The 16,857-nt window shown below is 40.5% G+C and overlaps 1 protein-coding gene across 1 annotated transcript in view; it reads left to right on the forward strand.

The window, feature by feature from the left end:
- Positions 1-2,274: 2,274 nt before the first annotated feature.
- VIT (vitrin) overlaps positions 2,275-16,857 on the forward strand; it is a 70,393-nt gene continuing 55,810 nt past the window's right edge. The window contains exons 1-2 of the mRNA XM_074988543.1: positions 2,275-2,340; positions 2,628-2,716. The gene's annotated coding sequence lies outside the window, so the exon portion shown is untranslated. The remainder of the gene's footprint in view (positions 2,341-2,627; positions 2,717-16,857) is intronic.

Consider the following 16,857-nt stretch of genomic DNA (forward strand, 5'->3'; position numbering starts at 1 on the left):
AAAAAACAACCACCACAAATAAAAAAGCTAATTAACGGACTGTACTTCTAGTGAGACTTATCAGAGGGGAGTAGATGATCTGAACACGACAGATGAGATTACACTTCCCCTATTGGATATCAGTAATTATCACCACCAAAACCTGATGGCTTCCTACTCACATGACTAGCTTTTGTTTCCCAAAACAGTACCCTTCTGCAGTGACCACTGAGGTGCATCTATCACATGGATACTGTGCTGGATGCTGTGCTTTTCATTTTCAGTTCCTCAAGTGACGGGAAATCAATGAAATTAGGCACTTGGTAAAATTTTCAAAATTTATCTTGTTGCCTATTTGTATCTTTAAAAATTTGGCTCTCAGATCCTTTTGCCCATGAATAGCTGAACAGACAAGCCTTACAAAGCATTAGGAGGTGTGTTGTCATATTAACAGCTTTTCTTTTTATCAGTGTCTTTCCTATTTGAAATGATTTTTCTATAAAGCCATTTGAATTCACCTGTTCAGACTTGTTGTAGTGTGCCCAAATTGATATATCACTAGAAAAATAGTTGACATTAGCCATATATGAATTCTGGGCTGTTATTTGTTATTAACTCATTTGTAATCCTTTGGTGAGTAAATGATATTATATTGATCTGTTGTGCAATAGTGCGGTTTCAGCAAATATTAGACCAGTGATCTACCAAATTCATGGCCATGAAAAACACATCATGAACCATGAAATCTGCTCTCCTCCCATGAAATCTGGTCTCTTGTCTGCTTTAACCAAATCATGGGGGAGACCACAATTTCTAAAATTGATGGTCCTGACCCAAAAGGGAGTTTCTGTAGGGGTGGGCAGTGTCACAGGGTTATTCTGGGCGGAGGGCATGATATTTCCATCCTTACTTCTGTGCTGCTTCCAGAGCAGGGTGGCTGGAGAGAGGTGGCTGCTGATCAAGGGCCCAGGTTTGAAGGCAGCTGTGCAGAAGTAAGGGTAAGTGTACTTGTGACCCCTCCTCCACAACTCCTTTTTGGGTCAGAATCTCTACAATTCTAACACCATGAAATCTCAGATTTAAATATTAGAAATAATGAAAATTATTCTTAAAATCCTATGACTCTGAAATTGACCAAAATGGACCAAGAATTTATGAGACTTTTGTGAAGTACTAATGAAAGGTAATTTTTTGCTTTTGAATTCAAATATATCTGCACCATCCATACACCAAGGGCAATCAGAAAGTACACATGAAGAGTGGGTGTTCAGTTTTCTATTGAATTCTGTTTCTTCTACTTATTTAAACACTCATCCATGGCCAAAGCAAATTAGTTGGGGCCCTCTTCATATACTTAATAATACTCAGAAGGCACAGGTCATCGAACCTCATCAGAAGTAACTGGTTTTTTTCTAGGAATACTCACCCAATTTTTTGGGTCATTGTGGGTGCATCTGTACTAGGAACTAACTTCAAAGTTAACTTCGAAGTTAAGCACTACATCAAAGTAGCCAGCAGAGAGTCTACACGCATCTTTTTTCCCTTACTTTGAAGTTAACTTTGAAGTAGGGAGCCCAACTTCTAAGTCCTTACTCCACTCCTGGAAATGAAGTAGTGCCTTACTTTGAAGTTTAAGTTCAAAGTAGGGTGTGTGTAGATGCCCAGCTTCAAAGTTGTAGTTCGAAGTAGGCAACTTCAAAGTTATTTTTGTAGTGTAGACGCAGCCTGTATGTTTTTCATTTGATCTTGTCATATTTTGTTTGGAAATGACTGATCGTGACTTAATTATATTTGTTACGTTGAAACTGAATCAAGTCCAAGTTAGTACTATAAATACTTGGTGTATTAAAAGGGCCAGTTTCGTAAAGATGAAAACAATCATGGGTCAAATCAGTTGAGAGGAAGAATTTGAAGACAAACATAGCAATGAATAAGAACTGGGGATTAGTTGATACCATTTTACTAACAAAAGCCACACTCATGAAGGAAAGCAGCACTGTTTTTCATCTTTGCCTGAAATGCTTTTATGGGTCAAATTTTAATACTTTGATTCACAGATGGTATCACTAGACTCCATGCTATTTCTGAAATAAGAAGCTACTCCAGAGGAGTAAGAGGATCAGAACCTGACTCTTAAAAATAAAGTTCTCTTTTTAAAGCATCCTAGACCACAGTTAACCAGTTTGATATATGTAATCCACAGGACTACTCGGTGTATTTCAAGCTGCTAGCTCTAGTCCTTCTCCTACTTAAACTCACGTCTCAACTTCACTGCTGCTGATATGCTGAAACCAAAGAAAACGGAACTAAATAATTAGTAAACGTTTCCAAAAGAGCAACATTTGACAGTCTGATGTGCTGGTGGGTACTTTTTAAATTTCATCTTGAGAAAATAGAAATCCCTACCAAAAAAAAAAAGTGGGAGGGAGCAGAAATTTTAAAGTGGACTGCCTAATTCAGCAGTTAAATCAGTGCAAGCAGCTCTGCATGTGTGTTGTGGGGGAATGAGACAGAGAGGGAGGGAGGGAGTGTAATATGCCTTTCAAAGTGCTGGGAGCTTGATGGGAATGTTTGATTAGCTCCACTCAGAGGAGAAAAAAAAAAAAGGTGCTCAGGCCTCCTTTCTCTGCTTGTTTGTGGTTCTTTAGATGCCGTTGACTGGAGATTGCAGTGCAAAAACATACTGAATTTGTATTTTGAAGAGAAAAGGAGTAGAAGGTGACTTGCCTCAGACAAGGTAATTGTGGTGCTATTTGTGTGTCCTATAGCCCTGTTTATGGGAAGCGGGTGGTAGTTTGTTTTGCAAGTGTCAAATTAAATATTTTTACCTCTAGGATGCTATAGAGTCTTTTTTGTCTAAACTTTTACACTGAATGTGTGTTGCAAAAAGTCCGAAAGGGGAAAACAGAATCTATCCAGTGAAACTCTTCTATACTTTAGAAACTGTGTATTAAACCCTTACTGTTAAACTGTATACACATGCAGCGTTAGCAATAAAGATATAATAATTTCATTAAATAGATGTGTATATTGTGCACCTGTGCAAACACACAACAGATCAAGTTGAAACTGTAAATTGTGCAGTATTCTTTGCATACTACTTTCAAACTATATTTTTTTCGTTATATGGTCATTCTTCTCCATGCTCAGCAATGTGTACAGAAGTTGTGTAAGGGGAGGATGAGCAGAAGCATTAATTAACATTTAGGAATACAAATCACAGTGTACTGTACTTTAAATTAAATTGTTTCACTGCAGTGGATAGTACTAACTCCCCTGGTATCTGGCTAGATAACTGTGTGTACAACAGAGTTCCTTGCATTGTACTTCGATGCTGAATGCTTATTCTGCTGGTGAGACTCTTAAAACTCAATAGCATTACTGAACCTGCTGCAGCTGCTCAAATCTTCACAAACAGATTGGATTCTTGATAAGTCTTTAAAATGTGATTTGTGTCAGACCTGTACAAACAAGAACCAAATGCCCACAGGCAAGATTTCACAGGGAGAGTTCTTGAAGAGTTAGTCAATATATGCACCTAGAAATTTACGGTAACTGTGCCACTTTCAGAGCCAAAAAGCAATTACAGACCTTTTGGGGGCAGATTTTTTTTCTGCTCCCATAACTTCAGAAATGTAACTAATCATCTGTGGCAAAAATCAGCATGCCCTAGATAAAATGGTAGCAGTTTATAGGTGTGTTACATTGCAGTATATCAAGAACTAGAGCTAAATAGCCCTAAGATTTCGTAATGGATTTTTACAGTACACTTTGCTAGATTAAAATACGTACTACATTTTACTATTCTCAAGCTGCTTGTCTATTTTTATTTTCTATGCATAAAGGAACAGAGCCTTCAGTCTTTATTCAGGCAGACCTCATACTGGAGTTAAAGTTCTGCAGGCACTGGCCCTTGATAAGATGCAAATAGAACTAAAGAAAACTCACTACATAATACATCTAATTTTCTCAGTATTAAACTAATGTATGATTTCAAAGAGACATGTTTCTTATCCATTTTTATCTGATCTAGCTAATTGCTTGGCAAGGATTATCTCATGTGGTGAAAGAAACCATATTCTGCATTGTTGTGATGCAAAGGCAGGAACACCTCTACAATTATTTTTAAAGTCTCAGTCTTAATGTCTCTGCTTTCATCTTTTTGCCTTCTAGATGAACTGCTTTCTTCGCTTTGTGATTCCCATATGTAAAGATGGTCATTTTGCTTTTAATGGGAGGGACTATTATAAGAAGTCTGAAATTATTATATGTATGAAGTGATATAAAAGAAAACCACACTCATTTATTATTTCCATCCATTACTTATGAGGATTCATTGTTTTGTGCTAAAAACAACCTAGGAATTCAAGTACCTTTGTTTTAAATGCTTGATTGTAGCTGGCTTACCGAAACTGTTTAAGGAGAATGGGGGTTTTAACTCCCTCACCCTCCCATTACAGCCTCTAAGCCTCAGAACCAACTCTGAGAGAAAGCATGATCTTCTGGGTCAGGTGCTAACTTGGGATTCCTTTCAATTCACTGCTTGGCCACTGACTTCCTGGGGGCCTCAAGCAAGACGCTTAAGTTGAAGACATGGTCCCATTACAGTCAATGGCAAAATTAGTCTCTCTGTGGCTCAGTTCCTCATCTGTAAAACAGGCCTCTTACTGCTTCCCTACCCCATCTCACATTGGTACCAAAATCATACCCCATCACACTGGTGCCATAGTTTCCATAGCTGGAATACCCATGGAAAATAATTTCTGTGTGCTTAGCACCCACTGGCAGGCAGCCGTTCCCCTGGCCCCCTAGTGCCTCTTCTCTGCTGGCAGCCCCGTCATTCAACTCCTCCCTCCTCCTTCCCAGCAGTGGCCAGACCCTCACGCCCTTTAACCTATCACCAAAGCCCCACACTGCACAGTCGGGGTAGCCCTGAAGGCTGGTTCCGGGAGGCACAGTGCTGTCTGGGCGGTGCTAATGGCTGTCTACTGCTAGTACTGCCTCTTCTGCCCAAGGCCCCACACCTTTCCAGGGACCCAGAACCAACCCCACCCACACCCCCCAACACTCACACACTGCCCAGGGCCTGGCAAAGTCTGTCACCAGCCTTGCTTACACCATGCGGAGTTCCATTGCTAGTAAACACTGCTCATTATGAGTTAAGTGGAATAGAATTTGGCCATGATTTGGGATAAAATACTGCCTATTCTAGTTACCGTTGTGATAGAAGGGCTATAACTCTCTCTTCTTACTGTCACCCTATCCAAATAACAACTGATTCCAAGTATATTTAGAAAATAAATTCTGAGTAAAGATCTCTGTTTATTTCTTGATTAAAAAGTCTCCATCCATCTAGAGCCAATTGCAATCAAGTTTCATCCAGTTTCCATTTGGAAATCTTGAATAACCACCTCACTCCCACTCCAGCCTCTCTCTACACCACACACAAGGGACAGAGCAGCATAAAAAGTCCCTAAAAGCCACATATTACCATGTATCATATCCCAAGTGCAGACCTGGTAGAAGACAGTCACTTGATTGCCTCACAAGAATGCCCTCAGACCCTCCAGAGGTGTCCATGTTACATCTGGAACATCTCAAGCCCCATAGGTAGCTCAGTATTGGGAAAATGAAAAGGCAACTTAAGTGCTGAAATGGTGGAATTAAAGTATAGTCAGAATAAGACATCCTGGCCTAAATTCTTGATTTCTGGGCTGTGTGGGGCTATGATTAATGTTTTCATTTCTATAGTCTCACTAAGTTTTTATCGTTGAAGGTGCCTGTTTTTATTTGTTTGGTCTGGGAGATTTGGGGGTGGTTTGGTTTTGCGTTGTGTTTTGCTGGTCATCCATTTAGAATTATTCTCTCAAGCTTTGTAAAACTGGCTCTCTGTATTCCTGTGAGCTTGTCAAATTTTGTTTGGCAATTGTGCCACAGTTGCTTCGAACACCTCTCCCAGCAATTTTTCACCTGCACTATTATATGAGCTCTTGAAAACATTTCTGCTATAAGAAACTCTCTGCTAGGCTTCTATATCACATTTAATGAGCATTATCCAATCATTTGAAACAGCAGTGTGTCATACCCCAATTTCCGCTCTGTTTCAATCCTGGTTGCTCCTCTGTGCATTAAACAGATGCATGAAACTGTTCAGAAGGTAACAATTGCCAGTACTTCTTTTTGAGTGTTGGCATTGTTCTATTATGTTTAATCAGTGCTTTAGAAACCTAAGATGCTGGATGATCATCTTGAAAAAAGGACAGTCCTCAATCTACATAGAATCATAGGATTCATAGGCAGGGACCTTTAAAGGTTATCTAGTTCAATACCCCTCATTCATGACAGGACTGGACTAAGTATTATCTAGACCAAGGGTGTCCAATACATTTGCCACTCACCGCATGTGGCAAATAGGACACCATGTTGTGGCGAATATGGCTCGTAGGCAGCATGTGGCTCTTGGAGCCTTTACATGCAGCACCTCCTGAGAGCTGCATGTGTGGAGTGCCATCTGTCCATTCCACACACGCACCCCACTGCTTGGTGGGAGAAGCACGTAGCAGCAGCAGCCTCAGTGGCAGCCCTGGTGGCGGTTCCGGCAGCTCTGGTGAGTCACTGGCATTGAATTAAAATGGGAGGCTGTGGATGCCTGGCTCTGGGAGAGTGGAAGGCATTTATTTAGATGGTGGGGAATGTGGTAAATAAGGAAAGACAACAACCACAAGTGTGGCGATCTTTGAATTCCTATCGGACACCGCTGGTTCCAGATGACCCCGACAGGTGTTTGTCTAACCTGTTCTTAAACCTCTCCAGTGATGGAGATTCCACAATCTCCCTAAGCAATTTATTCCAGTGCGTAACTGACCTGACAGTTTCTACTGTCTTTGGAACAATGAGACTACCCATTCACAGTTTGAATTTTGGGGTGTCAAGTTCCTGGGCTATACCTGTTATTCAGACTTTTGAAATTAGTATGTAGAAAATTATGTAAGGAAAGCCAAAGATTAGAATTTCCACTGCTGTTTTTCAGGGTACGTGTTTAAAACCAAGTTGCAATATTATGTCTACCCAGGATAGTTTAATCTTGCAAAATTGAGTTATGTGATTTTGGGTGTTGTTTTGGGACAAAACTTTACACCCTAAGTTATATGACTGGCTTTCCCAGTCCTTGACTGATTGCACTTATCCTTTGGAATAAGTGAAGCTCCACCTCTTTTTTCAGGTTCTCAGAGAGGAAGGATATTTCATTCTCAATGCTTCCTCGGGATGAGGTCCCATACTTGTGGTGGGAGCAGGGGGCAAGTGAAGGTCTGGACAGATGTGATTTGGTTTCCATTCTGCTTTTGATAATAACTCTAATATTAATCATTTCATGTTTGGAAAGTGCTTCATGATCCTTAGATGAATGATATATAACTGCAAAGTATTATAACTAGGCAGGCCTAGAGCTTACATGACATTTAGCATGGATCAAGAAAAAAATTGTATCCAGAGAGTTGAACAATCATTAATTCTTTTTTACAACTGGTCAAAATAAGTTCAAGTGGGGCAGGGGGTGGGGAGACAGACATCAAATAAAATAGAGTGTAGAGAAAATAAGCAAGATCAGAAAAGCATTCTTAAGCAAAATTCCACAGCCCATCCTTCAGAAAGAGCCAACACTGAGCAGATGTCCAGGGCCAGGGCATATAGCCACTATTTTGTTGCCAATATGTATGTTTGTGTAGGCCCTAGACAACTACTGTTTTGTGTTCTGCTTCAGAACAAGCAGACAACGTAGGTTAATTATGAATAAACTCTCTTCCCAGAGCCCCTTTGAGTTCCTACATGATGCAATTATGCAAACTAAAACAAAAACGGTTACTGAGAGGAATGGAATAGCCCAACATTTGTCAAATGGAAATAATTCAATTAGTCTGGAAGGAAGTGTTCTTTCTGAATTCTAAGAGGCTGTCAAAAAGAATAGAGGAGGAAAACATAAAAACTGTACAAGCACCGTTCCATTAAAAAGTGAACTATAAAAGCACAAGTAAAATTGAGTTAAATCCTAAATTTTGTGCTGTGTTCCCATTTCATGTGATCCTTCAGCACACATATTTTTAGCTTATGGTTTTTAAATTGTTTTTGAACTTTCATGAATTCCTCTTGATATTCCTTGATTTTCTAGACTGCCTAAAATGCATTATTTTCTGACATCACAAGAAGTCTCCTTAATCAAGAAACCATTACTTGGCATTAATAATATTGCTGATTACTGTCCTAGTCCTAATGCAGGGCATTTCTGGATTCTAGTGGATTTTTAAGAATTCCTGAATCTTGATCGGTCCAGTTTCTGCCCTATGTATACTGGCAACACTGGTAATACTATCAACTGAAAAAGATGTTGGCCTCATAATAATTTTAGATTACTTTCATAGAGAATCTCTCCTCCTCTTGATCCAGGTATGTAATTTGCAATGATGAGACCCGTGTATCGTTGTCAATGAGAGAATAAATATTCCATATTTTCTGTGATATTCTACTCCTAAACTTGTGTGAAGAAAGATGTGAAGCTTTGTGCAGACATGTAAGAAAAATTTATAAAAATCATCCCTCAGGTGATGCAAATTATTTTCAAGGAATCAGAGCTTTCAACAAATTCTTCACACTGCAACAAAAATATGTACCTTCAGGGAAAACCTGACAATGTAGCAATTCCTAGGTTGCTGGCTATACAGTAGGATATGCACCCAGACTTTTTTTTAAAAAAAATTCCATCCAACCTGAAAAAACAGGTATTGCACTTAAGATGGCTAGTTTAACTTGTTAGAACTGGCTTTTTAGTTGAAAGTGGAAAATGGTACATTTTCTGAAAAGGTAAAGGGAGACTCATGGAGCCCATGAATATCATATACTAACCTACAGCCCTTGGTCATTAGTAAGTTGCAGATATTTCCCCTTTCCTTATTTACTCCCTTCAGCTTGAATTAGTATTTAGGGCATGGTTTGGGGTAGGGATTAGAGGCAGCTGTCAGGTTACCATTGTGGGAGCTAGGGGTGGATGTGTAGTATAACAGGTTGTGGAAAATAACACCCTGAACCTCTGGAACATTTTAAATACAGAGACTTTGAATAGTTGGGAGGCATACAAGCTTCAGTGTGCTGTGGCAATGGGGCTTGGTTCAGAGTCAGCAAGGGCAGAGCCACTGCAGTGTCGACTGAGAGGGTGGGGAAGGGAAGTGGCTTAGCACAGGAATGACTAAAGATAGTATGGGGAGAGGGCATTTGAATAGCAAGTGGTTAGCAGTGGTGTAAATGAAGTCCTCAATTGAAACTTCAAAGGGCGCAATCCATAGTCTATGCAGACTGAAGGATGCCTACTACTAGCAGTGGTGGGTGCATCAACTGGCCTACGTCAGTAACTAGGACAGAGATGTTTGCCTGGTATGGCAGAAGGAAGATGCATGCTTGGTGAGATTGAGAGAGGAGATCTTGAGCTGGCCCACAGCAGCAGATCTTCTGTATGGAGAGGTCAGCAACACAGTAATAAAAAAAAGTCACTTGTGTATTGTTGGCACTTAGTTCACAGAGTTCACAGAACCCTCACAAATGTTGTGACCCTACTGTAATTAAAATACACATTCAGACCAGCAGTACATTCAGGGGTGAAGTAAGGTGTGCAGAGCTGCTGGGTCACAGAATCACAGAATCACAGGGCTGGAAGGGACCTCAGGAGGTCATCTAGTCCAGCCCCCTGCCTCAAGTAGGATCAACCCCCACTAAGTCATCCCAGCCAGGACCTTGTCCAGCCGGGACTTAAAAACCTCAAGGGATGGAGAAACCTCCATCTCTCTAGGCAACGCATTCCAACTACTACTTCCTGGTGAAGTAGTTTTGCCTAATATCTAACCTACTCCTCTCCCTCTTCAACTTCAGACCATTACTCCTTGTTTTGCCATCTGACACCACTCAGAACACTTTCTCACCCTCCTTTTTAGAGTTCCCAGGGCAAGACGGGGGTGGGCAGCACCAGCCCCCTAGAAAGGGCAGGACCTTGGGCATAAGGGGCAGGATTGGGGCCAGCCTTTCAGCCATATTAGCCCACTTTCACTTCTGAATACAATATACCTGACCAAGAGATATTGCAACGTGCAGGGCCTAATTCCCTAACTCTTACAAAAGGTCTTACAAAAGTATCACTTACTCACTCGCCTTGCACAAGGGCCATCAGGCTTTCTGAGACTGACTATCTCAGACTCGAAGAAGGTTAGTTAGAGCAGCTCCTCTGGTGCTTTAAGTTATGTCAGAGGAAAACAAGCATAGCAGAGCGTGACCCCATCACACCACCTGAAATAGCCCTTCCTTCTTCAAGATATTCCTAATGATGGAGGCAGGGGGATGTGGCTGAAGTAGAAGGTGTCCGTCACCTTTGCCAGCCTTACATTCTCTGCTGGCCTCCTCTGGACAGAATGTGGTCTCTTTTTAATACCTGAGTGGTGCAAAACTGCTGTAGTGGACTGGAAGATCCCACCATATCTACCTAGCTGTTTTACCTGTATCTCATCTCTTTTGGACAATGGCATAGAAATAACTTTTCACCTGTGCTGAAAGCAGCCCATTTTGGCCCAACCTCACCAACATTGGGTATTCATCACAAGCAGACAGGAGATGATGGTTTTGCAGTTTGGCCGATTTGCATAGCACTCCTGAAAACATGTTGTTTTTTGACTCTTCAGAGATATTTGTGTGAATTTAGCTGTTAGTTAACAACAGCCATGGTCATGTAGGTATAATAAACAGACATAAAAATCAGCCCTCTAGCTTCAGCCTAAAAAGGCCATTGAAGTTATATTACTTGTTTTATGCTGATTTAGCTCCATGGAGTTTACCCGCATGCTTAAAGTTATGACTCTGCTTACATCCCTGATTCTGCACCATTAAAGTGAATGGGAAGTTTGCCTTCAGCGTGTAGGTTCAAGTCCCAAGTGCTTTAAAGAACCAGGGACTAAAGGAGTGTACCATGTGTAGGTATCTAACCAGAATAGGTGAAGCAAGCATCCAGACTACAAATACTATGGTTCCATGAAAACAATACATGGTTCTTTGATAGAAAGACATGGGACATCTATAGATACGGATCTGAAGCCATTTTAGTGGCTCTGAGAGATGATCATCTACTGTCAATGGATAGAGAGCAGACATATTCTCATCCTACTGGACATCTCTGCAATATTATTACTCTTACAAACAGCTGTCTCGCCTAAGAGATTGCCCTAGAATTTGGTGGGAAGTATTCAATGAGTAATGACCAAAAACTGCACCTCTGTGCCTAGATGCTTTATCTCTGTGGGACTCCACAAATAAATTCTTTTGCTGGTTCTATTCACCATCTGTGTACAGCCACCAGGTGAACTGGTCAGATGACATGAACTCAAGTGCCAACTTCTGGTGATCAGAAGAAGGGCTTTCGAAAATTGGGGGTGTCCTTTCAGAAGGTCCCGTCTCCACGGGCATCACGCAATTCAAAAAGCCGCACTTTCAAATCGCCGTGGCAGCCATTATGCTACTGAAGTGCTGCATATTCATTGAAGCACCTCATTAGCATCTTTCGAACCCACTCATTAACATGTCCCTTTCAAAAGGAAGGGGCACGTGTAGACACAGGGTTACGTAACACAGATTCCTGTGTCATCAGTTTGCTTCACGTAGTTAGTCAATGGCTTTTGAGACAGCTGTGGTATGAAAGAGCTTCCACAAACAAATGGACAAACTTAATATAAATTGTTCCTGTTTGGCACATTTTATGCTCCTAAATGGATGTGCTGGACTTAGGTCTTTGATTTTGGGCTAAGGGTTATACTGTGCATATATGTGCAAAAAGAAGATCTTTGGTGGTGTTGTGTTCTTAAAGTGTTTATACTTGCATAAACTATTTTCTCTCATGTTGTTTGTTGGAAAAACTAATTTTAAGATTTTATACATCAATAGTGTGTGCCATTGTTCCCTTTCTCAATAGGCTGTTGACATAACAGCTTCAGCAACCCATAAGAAACAGCAATAGACTTTGTTTAAAAATATCTTCCAGCTAATTTAAACAGTGTGGTTTGAGTTAAATATGCTATCCTCTGTAGAGGAAATAAAATAGATTAGATTTATGAGTGGCTAAATTATTTTTGATAAAATAAGAACTGACCTCACTTTCCCCCAGAGTAAAACCCACATAGTTTTTTTAGTTTATTGTTTCTTCTCTATTTTTGCTTGATTTTCATGTTTATGTTTATATTCCTATTCCCATTTTAGTCTACGTAGGTTTCCATACTACACTCATCATAGTATCTGAGTCAAGTGCTGTATCTAACACCTGGCACATGTGGTTTGTTTTCCCATCCTGTTCTGAGGAGTGTGGAATTGTGCATGCAGTGAATCATGGTTTTAATAGGGCTTTTGGGTGGGTGTCGGGGGTATGCATACACTGTAAAGTGTTTCTTAAGTATGTCTGGTTGAAGAAAGCATTGAATCTTGGAACAAAGGGTGGTGAAGATAGTGATGGTTCTCAGTTCCTGTGGGTGTTCATTGCACACCTTTGAACTGGCCCCTGAGAAAGGTTTGTCTTCTACATTGATGAATGCCACTTTTATTGTACAATATTTTGGTGCAAAGGAGCAGATTTGTTGGCCATGATCTTCATCCTGGAGTCTTGGGCAATCTGTTAGATATTATGGGTCCAGGCCATTATCTTGAAGACAAAGACAGCTTTTGAACTGCATTGGTTGCTCTATGGGCAGCCTGTGTAAAGAGAGGAGAGGTCTGTTATGTTCATGGTAACCTGTGCTGGTGAGGTGTACGAAAGTGTTATAGCTAGCTGGAGTTTTCTAAAGGCTGGTGGCTTCATGTCCACATATCTTGTATTGCAGTATCTGGTTGAGAGAGGGTGAAGGTAAAAATAACTGAGACCAATTCATTGTCTGCCACGGTGGCTTGAAGCATATGCTGCTATGTGCACACTCAGCACCAGTGAAGAACCCAAGAGTACACCTAGATTACAAACTGAATTGATCAATTATAGGTATGAACCTTTAGCTAAAGGAGGTTGCATCATGGAACCAAATTCTTCAAAACGCTTTCCTTTGCCTACCTGCAAAACCTCTGCTGCTCAGGTTCAGCTTCATTCATCTATTCTTCATCCATGAGCTGATCTTGTCCAAAAACTGGGCCATCTTAGTGATAGTGGGGTTTGCCTGTGATTAAGAACAGGAAGAGCTGTGGGTTTTAAGAAACAGAAAAGAATATGGTGCACCTAAAAGAGGCAGCCAGGGACCTTCTGGATCTGACCTTCAAAAATAAAACCCAGATCAGTCATGTCCTTGATAGCTTAATTAGGCTCAAGCCCAGATGTCTGTCTTACTATTTTGAATGAAAAAAGAAAAGAATTAGAATTGACTTACTATAATTTCAAATATTTAAAATAACAACCTACAGGTCAAATTCAGAAACAATTTTTAGACTGTATGAATTAGACTTCCTAATGATTTTTCCCCATTTATTATAATACAAATTAGAATAGGCTCCAAAAGGGGGAAATGTTAAATGTTCCCTAATAAGAAAAGGCAGCACAAATTCAAGGATAAAACACCAAACTGAAAATTAGGAGGTGTAGTTGCTTCTCCTAATTCGGCCAAGGCATGTCACTTTACTTTTCTCCTCCTGACTACAAATGGCCCATGGTAGTCACATCACTCAATCTAGTACTAGCCAATACAGCTTCTCACTATGGTGCTACAGAGTGGCCTAGAAATATGTGAATTGAAGACTGCTCTGTCATCTGTACACCATACTGGCACAAGGTTCCTAGTTTGCATTATTGTAGTCTTGTTTCCTAGTTCCTAGCTCCTATTGTAGCCTTGTTTGAAAACAGTATTACATCAATGCAAAGTAGTAACCTTTGGTTTGTGTTAGCAGGGTTTATGTAGGTAGGCCCACCGACAGGAGGGGGAAGGAAAGGTGCAAAAACACAGCTGGAGTGGAGCCCAGAGCTTCAAAGGGGCCTGGAGTTCCAGCTCCACTACTGCTACTTTGACAGCAGTAGCAGGTGGAGCTGGAGACCCCTCTGAAATGCTGCGTCAGTGCCGCTCTGCGCAGCTGTGAGAGAGGGATGACGTGCCCCAGATGCACAGTCTGGGCAGTACTAAAGGTTGACTGCCCTAGACCCCACTCCTTCTGCCCTTGGCTCTGCCCCTTCTGCAGGTGCAGAGCCAGCCCCCTCATCTTTCCCTTGGGACCCACAGTGGCTGTCAGCCCCACTGTACATGGGGCAGTTAGAATACATGCTGGAGTATTCTACAATTCACCTCCCCATAGACCACACTGCAAGTGCTATGGAGACAAGCCCCAAAGTGGTAAGAGCCAGTATGGTATTGTATAGCAAGGTATTTCTCTGCTTTACCTTCCACCATCAGTAAAGTGTGACTGAGGATACTGAGCTTCCTTTGTGAAGCACTCAGAGAACTGTGACTAAAAGAGCTTGATGTAAGTGCTAACTACTATTAATTAATTATTACTCCCTCTAGCTGATGAAGATTCTGAAAAATCCTAAACACATTTCCCTAATTAAAAACTAAATGAGGAAGTCAAGAAATATACTATTTAAACAGTATCAGAGGGGTAGCCGTGTTAGTCTGGATCTGTAGCAGCAACGAAGGGTCCTGTGGCACCTTATAGACTAACAGAAAAGTTTAGAGCATGAGCTTTCGTGAGTTAACTCACTTCTTCAGATGCAGCATCTGAAGAAGTGAGTTAACTCACGAAAGCTCATGCTCTAAACTTTTCTGTTAGTCTATAAGGTGCCACAGGACCCTTCGTTGCTACTATTTAGACAGAAAACCTTGAAGAAAATAAATGAAAAATACATTGGATAAATAGAATGTTCTTATCTATTCATATCAAGAATAAGATATTATAGGCAACAGTGAGACTATGTAATGCTTTTTATTGGGTTAGAGATCAGACACTCATATCAGAAGCATGAGCATTGGGTCCGTATACATGGGAGTGTGAGAAAGGAGGGGAATTTAAACTATAGTTTGACCGAACCATAATTTTATATTTTAACTTTTGCTTTCATCCTTTTAATATTTATTTGCATTAGGCATCCATTTGGCTAACCACATCACATTGCTGAGAGCCAGATATTGTAACTAGGTACCATTTATTTTAGTGCATCAGTGAAAGAACTGTAGAAAGTGCACACTATTAAATTTGTAATTTCCTCTTTGAGTGTGTTTGTAAGTAGGCTGGCCACAGTAAGAGACCAGGTTACTTACACTGTATAGGAGAGATGTAAAAGGCTGCAATAACTTGCCAAAATGTGATGTTTGGGGAAAAGAGAAAAAGATGAAGGTCAAAACTAGTCCCAAGAGAATGTCTAATGTTTAAAGAAAATGAAGGAAACTAGGTGAGGTATATTTTAGGTGTCTTGGATTCAAACAAAAAAGGTAGAATAGTTTTGATGCCTAAACTTTTGTTTTTCGTGTAACAGTCAAAATTTGCACACCCACATAGGTGATTTCATATGCCCCAAAAAGGTAAAATGTAGGGTACAAAATGCAGTCCTCTAAATGGGGCTTCTTAGGGTAAAATACAAAGTAAAATCTCAATGTTCATTCTGTGAACTGAGACAGTAGAGAAACCTTTTCTCAATATGTAACGATTGAATTGAGAACAATATAGAGATTGTAACAGTACCATGCAGCATGTCCTTTAATACTCTAAGGAAAAAAAGTCTTGCAAATAGGTCCTGTATCTATAATTGGGGGTCAAGTGGGACACACATTTTTGGTGGATTGCAGGATCAGAGCAACAGAAATGGAAAGAAAAAAAATCACCCTTTTATTTTGGGTTTTAGTGTTCATTAAATGGATGTAGCATTAAAATTCCATGCCAGTAAGCACTCTACAACAACCCAAGACCTGGTATACACTTCAAAGTTTTGCCTGCATTGGAAAAAAAGTTTTCTTTTTTTTCTTTCTAAGTCTTTTTGCTGCTTTAGCTTATTTCACTTAGAAACTTGAATAAGGTATACTCGCAAAAGGTTTTGGGGTATTTTGCCTGTATAAATGAAATCCACACTAGTGGGATTTGCATGTTTAGATGTAAAGATATAGTGATACCAGCAATCATTTTAAATACGGACAAGGCTTTCCAACTGTTCTGGACCGGGAAAAAAAAATACCTTTTTTGAAGGAGTCGTCTTGCAAGCAAATGGGTGTAGTGAGTTTTGCTACCAGATGACCTTTAAATCTGAACTCTCCACAGGTTACTTGCTCTCTCTCTCTCTCTCTCTCTCAGCAGAAAAAATTAAGAAGTTCTAGAAATGTATGTTGTTGCCAGTTAAACATTAAACCTGCAGGAACAGCAAATATTCTGACTCGCCAGTTTGCAGCAGAGTGCTGCAATGGCTGCCAACCTTGTGGAAAAGTAGAACCTTTGTAAGTTTCACAAGCTTTTTCAAAACTCTTAACAGTACAATGCCCTCCAACCCTTGGAATAGGTCCCATTCCATAGGGGGACAATAATGACATCACTGCCACTCCACCCCTTCCAGCTTCACAAACATTCCACATTTGAACTGGACAAACCAACCACCTCCACCTTCCAATGGCAAAAGGGAGAGCAAAATCCATCACATGGCACAGCATAACCTTCGGGTTTAAATCAATAACAGCTAGGAAACTGTGCACACAACTACTCCTAAATCATCATAAGGAAGACCTTGGAAATTATGTAAAAGCCTAGCTTTATCAAAACGTCTTTTACACTAAGGCATGGTTGGGTTAAGAAGAACAGATTTGGGTTTCACTTAAGTATCACTGTTCTCGAACTTGGCGTGATTTCTGTTTCCTT

The sequence above is a fragment of the Carettochelys insculpta genome, chromosome 3 (assembly GCF_033958435.1).
Source record: "Carettochelys insculpta isolate YL-2023 chromosome 3, ASM3395843v1, whole genome shotgun sequence".
In the NCBI taxonomy this organism is placed as follows: Eukaryota; Metazoa; Chordata; order Testudines; family Carettochelyidae; genus Carettochelys; species Carettochelys insculpta.